Source organism: Miscanthus floridulus, chromosome 7, assembly GCF_019320115.1.
Source record: "Miscanthus floridulus cultivar M001 chromosome 7, ASM1932011v1, whole genome shotgun sequence".
Taxonomy (NCBI): Eukaryota; Viridiplantae; Streptophyta; class Magnoliopsida; order Poales; family Poaceae; genus Miscanthus; species Miscanthus floridulus.
Genome location: NC_089586.1, coordinates 107,734,314 through 107,740,724, shown reverse-complemented (window position 1 = coordinate 107,740,724; position 6,411 = coordinate 107,734,314). Strand labels below are relative to the sequence as shown.

The following is a 6,411-nucleotide window of genomic DNA, read 5'->3' as shown; positions in this document are numbered from 1 at the left end:
GCCATATTAGGACCTTTCACACTCCCCACTAGTTGTCGTTGGAGCACCCACACAAGGGTATAGCTCCCCCTTGATCCGCGCAAGGATCAAGTGCTTTCTACGGGTTGATTCTTCGACACTCCGTCACGGCGAATCACCCAAAACCACTCACAACTTGAGTTGGGTCACCCACAAGCTCCGTCGGGTGATCACCAAGCTCCCAATCACCACCAAGCCATCTAGGTGATGGCGATCACCAAGAGTAATAAGCACAAACTCTCACTTGACCACGCAAAGCCTAATGAGAACGGTGGATGCACACTTTGCTACTCTTGATTCACTAATGAGGCTACTCTCTTGGATTCACGAATCTCAATCACCTCACTAGGACCTTGCTCTTCTTGGCACTCACAAACATGTTTCTCAGCTGTTGGAATGAGCAAAAGTGACTCCACACACGAGTGGAGTTTCTATTTATAAGGTAGCCTAAAAAACAAACTGTTATGAGCTTCTGCGGGGTGACCGAACGCTCTGGTCATGTTGACCGAATGCTCCGGTCAGTTCAACCCGCATTTTAGTGATAAAGTGTTGACCGGACACAGGCAGGGTCTGATCACCACTGACCGGACGCGTCCGATCACATTAAACCCTCACTGGAACCTTACTATACTCGACCGGACGCTGAACCCCTAGGGTCCGGTCAGCACTGACCGGACGCGTCCAATCGTAGATTCCCTTCTCTAGAACCTTACTGGAGTCAACTGGACATTGGACATCAGCGTCCGGTCATTTGACCTCTCCCGCATCCGGTCGCACCGAACACAATTTCCCTGATCAAATGAACTGACCGAACCCTGCGACCAGCATCCGGTCGCACCGGAGCCAGCGTCCGGTCAGCATTTGACCCTCCATTCACTTCCAACTCTCGATCATATGTGCATGAAGTTTGCTCCAATGGATCTTAGGCATATTGAGGAGCTACCTAGTGCTAACTTTAACAAGTGTGCACCATGCCTAACTCACTAGACTCACCTAGGTCAAGCTACCCGTCCATACCCCCCTTAATAGTATGGCCAAAGGAAAAATAAAGTCCTAAACTACTCTAAGTGTCTATCCAACTCCAATCGACACTTAGAACCAGTCATCCTTAACCTTGTCGTCCGTCCTTTGAAAACCAAAACGATTTCCATCATAGGGGCATAACAACCTTGATTGCCCAATTGATCTCCATTACCATGACCTAACTTATTTGCCTCTGCAAAACACACGTTAGTCATAGTAATTTTGTATTGTCATTAATCACCGAAACCCAACAAAGGGGCCTAGATGCTTTTAATCTCCTGCCAAACTGACCTCTAGCTATTATAAAGAGAGGGGGAGAGCTCCCTCTCAACACACCACAACTCAAGAGCCTCTCTCCCTCCACTTGTATCTCTTCACAAGAGTTTTGTAGGCAAGACTCTTGTGAAGAGCTTGGACATCTAGAAGGAATCTTGATATGATCAATACGAAGAGTTCTTCTATGTTCTTGTTCTTATCTTATCAATATAGTCATGTTATAGAATTATAGCAAAGTTCTTATGTTATTCATTTAGCATATGAAATTTATGCTTAATCTTTCATACAACATACATGTTTAGACCAAGACCTAAATTAGGTGATGAGTTCTACTTTAAGTTAGTCTTGGTCATTGTTTACTTATGGGTTCGTCATCCGTCCTCGTGATGGATGCTCTAGTAGAGGACTCCTGATAAAGATGGATGTTCCTGGCCGACACTAGAGTAGTAACTAATAGGGTAGACATGGTGTCTAAGCTAGAAGTTACCTTCATTTGCTTCATTCCCCAGGTTGAGGGGTAGACGGCAGGTGATGATAGTCCTGTCCGTCTCTTGTAATCCCCCACGTTTGGGTTCGGCGTATAGCTGGAAGCCGGAGGTACTTGACAGACCAAGTATAAGTCAGTGCCCGAAGTAAGTTTATAATGACCAAACCTATCTTAACTTAGAATCTCTAACCTTAGAAACTCATGTATCTATATGACTATCTGCTTAGCATAGCTATATAAGATAAGCCCGCTCCAGTCTAGGTTTATTCTTTTATTCTTTATCATTCCTTTAATCTTTATCCTTGAGATTGGCTTGAGCGTGTGTGTCACACTATCCAACATTTATCTTGGGTTACCCCTATTATGAACTTTGGTCTACTATATAGTTATGTTGTCTTGACCATGTCCCAATTAGAGACTTTTACACCATACCTTCCTTTGAGAAAATATAAATGAATAATACCCGAATACTTCCGGTGAAATGCTACAACAATATATCCGTGCTTTGTAGAATATTTCTGTATGCATTCAGAAATATCATCACGGCATTTCTGGTGCCATTGCTAGGAAACCCAAATTCTAGTAGTGACGCTAAGAAACACCAACAAGCATTTCTGGAGCCGTTGCCAGGGAAGGCACTGGTTAAAAGAATCTATTAGGACATGTTCATGATAATATGCATGTGTAGTTGCCATTGATCATAATAGGATAACCGCGCTTGTTTTCTCATGTTGTGGATGAAAACAGGATAGTGTAAGACAGTTTCGACTTGCCGATGACCTTCACCAAGAATCCGGAGTCATTCCTAAAAAGAAGGCCCGACCTCGTGTTGGTCCTCCTTCTGCTACTCCACCGACAACCAAACCCGTCATCCAAGCACCATCCGTACTGAACACCATGGCTGACAAGATGCTGCATGAGTACTCTGTCCCCACTGTTGCCAACGTGTCCACTGGGCCCACTGTCAACATGGGTGACACGAACTTTGAGTTGAAAACCGGCCTAATCATGATGGTGTAGACAAACCCTTTCTATGGTTTGCCTAGTGAGGACACGGACGCACATCTTCAACACTTCCTCGAGCTGTGCAACATTATCGTCATAAAGGATGTCATACCAGAGACATCATACTCCGTCTCTTTCCCTTCTCCCTCGTGGGGAAGGCGAAGTAGTGGTTTTATAAGGACAAGGAAGTTGTCAGCACATGGGCTAAATGCTCCATGGTGTTCCTCGCGAAATTCTTCCCCATGGGCAAAACCAACACCCTAAGGGGAAGAATTTCAAGTTTCTAGCAGAATACTATAGAATCCATTCCCGAGGTGTATGAGAGGCTGCAAGAACACATCTTTGCCTACACGCACCATGGGATGGAGAATTGGCTAGTCCTCCAGAACTTCTACAATGGGTTAACCCCCATGTCAAGAGGACACATTGATGCCGCTGCTAGAGGAGCCTTCATCCCGCTCACCATCAACGGAATTACAACTCTCATTGAGAAAATGGAGTCCAATCAATGGTGGAGTGATGAGAGGCTCCAAGATGAACAACACATGCATACTGTGAAGGAGACGGATATGCTTGCCGTAAAAATAGACCTTTTGATGAAAAAGCTTGATGTGCGTGCCCATGAGAAGGAGGAGATGTACGGCACCGTTAGGGCCATGGACTTGCATATGATATGTGAGGTCTACAGTGAAAATGAACGCTCAAGGAACAACTGCCCCGAAACCCGTGAAGCTGCACTGAACGACAACAACGGGTTTCATCTACAAGGAGGTCCAGGTTGGAATCATTCACACCCACCGTATCAGGAAGGAAGAGCTAAAAAGCATGGGGATACAACCCCACACCATAGGCTTTAAGCTAGCTTGGGGGAGGACCCCCCACAAGATAACATGTATCTTGCACTCTCACCACTTCCTATTACCTTGCATAAAAACAAATAAATAAAAACTTATGGCTCCATTGTTCACCATTAAATGTTTTCACCACTATTGGATGATTCTTGTTTATCCTTTAATGCTCCCCCTCTCTATGCCGGCATGTTTTGGTTTGGGAGTGTTGTTTATACACTTTTTAAATTAAGCAGGTGCTTAGTTTAAAGTTTAGATATAATGATCATACTTCTATAGGCCTTTTAATTTAAGCACGGTGCTTAGGTTAATTAGCCTACCTTGATCAAATGAGACATGGTGTCTAGTTTGATCATTGAATCAAAACTGCTAGTGTAGATTTTGGTTGATCATACGGACTAACCCTTGTAGGAATTATCAACTTCATGAGGGTAAGTCTTTGAGATGATGACAGAGATGAAAATTTGTTTGGTGAATCTTGATTAAAAAAATAATACAATAATAATAACGATGATAGTTATTCCACTCCACATATATGAAGAAAAAATGTGTAGTTCATCCTTGTTGAAATGATGAATAGTTGCTCTGTCTTATATTTTGACTCTGCCTAGTTTATAACTTAGCTTTCCCCAAGATTTGAGTTTATTGGTTAAAAATGTCTCATCCTAAAAACTTGAAACTTGTGGGTTGTAAATGCTTAATCTAGTCTAAGTTGTTGCGGGGTATGATATGGTGCAATGGAAATTTGCTAGGAATTTGTTTGAAGAAAGACTTCACATCCAGATTTTTTTTTTCAAAATGCTAAAAATTAAAAGTTGCTCAGTGATTTATATTTCCGACCAAAGCCATGTGACATGTTCTACAAATACAAAACCTTAGTTATATGCTACTTTTTATCATATTGAGCTTTGTCAAATTGTTTGTGACCCTTGTTGAGATTCTTGCCATGCACCTACGATCAAGATTCATGTACACCCACAAATAAAACTGCTGACTCTTACACTGAGAGTTACGCAAAAATATATTTTTCCATCCACCAAATAAAAACTCCATTCATATTTTTCATGAGTCCCTCTCTCTAAAAAAGTTTTCATATGCCAAAAAGCAAGTATGGGCTATGCTAAAAAAGAAAAAGAAAAAAGTATCCATGCTAAAAAAAGGCATAAGAGAAAAAAAATGCATGCCAAAGAGCATGAAGAAAAAAAGGAGAGAAAAGAAAAGAAATAAATAAAATAGCCCATACTTTCAAATAAAAGTCATCCATACTTTCAAATATAGCATTAGGAAGATTATAAAAATTCCACACACTTGCATGTCTTGATCAAAGTGTATGACTTGCATCTCCTTGAGGTCTGATTTTTGACTTAGCAATATTATATGATGCAAGTATGCCTTCTTTTATACCTACACAAAGATCCACATAAGCCATTTAATTGGTAGGATGAAAAGAAAGGCAAACATAAAAAGCCTTTGGTGAGGAGCATACACATTTGAGCGATCGAGTGAATCATTTGAGGAACTTACTTTTATTTTGCAAAACTTTCAAAACCTCTGGAAAGAAAGTCGATCAAAGGACGAATGATAAGCATTTCTATGAACTGTTCTGTGGCAGAACCACCTAATCTAATGCCTCTCAGGAGTACTCGTCTTCTATTAGACACTAAGTACGCAAGGGAGGACACCAAATCACGCGGTTCCGTCGAGCACATCCCAAGGGAGAACCAAAAAATCCATATTTTTCCATCAGGATCACAAATTTGAGAATAAAGCTTACAACATTATTAACCATTTCTTACATCCATTTCCATGGAACATTAGAGTATAATATTTATTGTTTATAATAGCGGAATATGATCATGTTATCAGAGTTATGAACAATTTAAGTTAACAGCGAAACATAAACATGTGATCAGAATTACAGCGAAAATAAATATCTATTCATGACATGATGAAGCATCGATACATAAACTATGACAACAGATTATAAAACTTTTATTTAGAAAAATATTTTGTGAGAGTTATAAATAAAAACTATGATCACAGCGTAAAGGAATCCTCTCTAAGCCACCAGGAGAAATCCACACACAAGGGTCAGCTCTAGCATTCACCTGTCACCTACAACAGGGGAAAATAAAATCTTGAGTACTCAATTGTACTCAGTAAGACTTACCCGACAAGAGAAAAGAAAAGACTCCAAGGATATGTAAGGCTATCTGGCTTGGGGGTTTATTGCATCTGCAGGAAGCATTACTAAGCGTACGTCCTTATATTCAATTTTATTAGCAGTCATCATTAGTTCATTAACCAACCATTCTATATAAGCACCTATGCTACTTTCAAGCAGGTGGTAAGCAATCAGATTTTCTTTCACTATCTTTCATCTTCTAGTTCTTACTACGATGCTAGAGTTTAGACAAGTCATATCGACACGGTGGCGATTTGTGAATCAATGAGCCCAGCTGGGTACTCCGAAAACACACGCCCCGCTTGTACCCTAGGCACAAGCAGGACCAACCCACTACCCTCCTGTCATGGAGTCCAGATCCCCGTCCAAACTAGGACTCCAAGCCCCTGCCCCTGAGTCCTGGACTCAGTACGGTGCAAGAACCTCCACCCAAAAACCACCCTGACAGTCGGTCCGGAAAGAGCCGAAACCTATGACAAGAGAGTAACAAGTCTTCCCTACGCCTATACCCAAGTATGTGCTTGGGATAATAAATCTATGACTTGCCTAGCGTCCATTGCAACGGCTAG

General features: G+C 41.6%; 1 non-coding gene across 1 annotated transcript; it reads right to left on the bottom strand.

Annotated features, from left to right (window-relative positions):
• Nucleotides 1-3,066: 3,066 nt before the first annotated feature.
• LOC136468219 (small nucleolar RNA R71) lies at nt 3,067-3,173 on the bottom strand. Its single transcript, XR_010761752.1, has one exon. It is a non-coding gene; the product is annotated as a small nucleolar RNA R71 (small nucleolar RNA).
• Between the last annotated feature and the right edge of the window lie 3,238 nt (nt 3,174-6,411).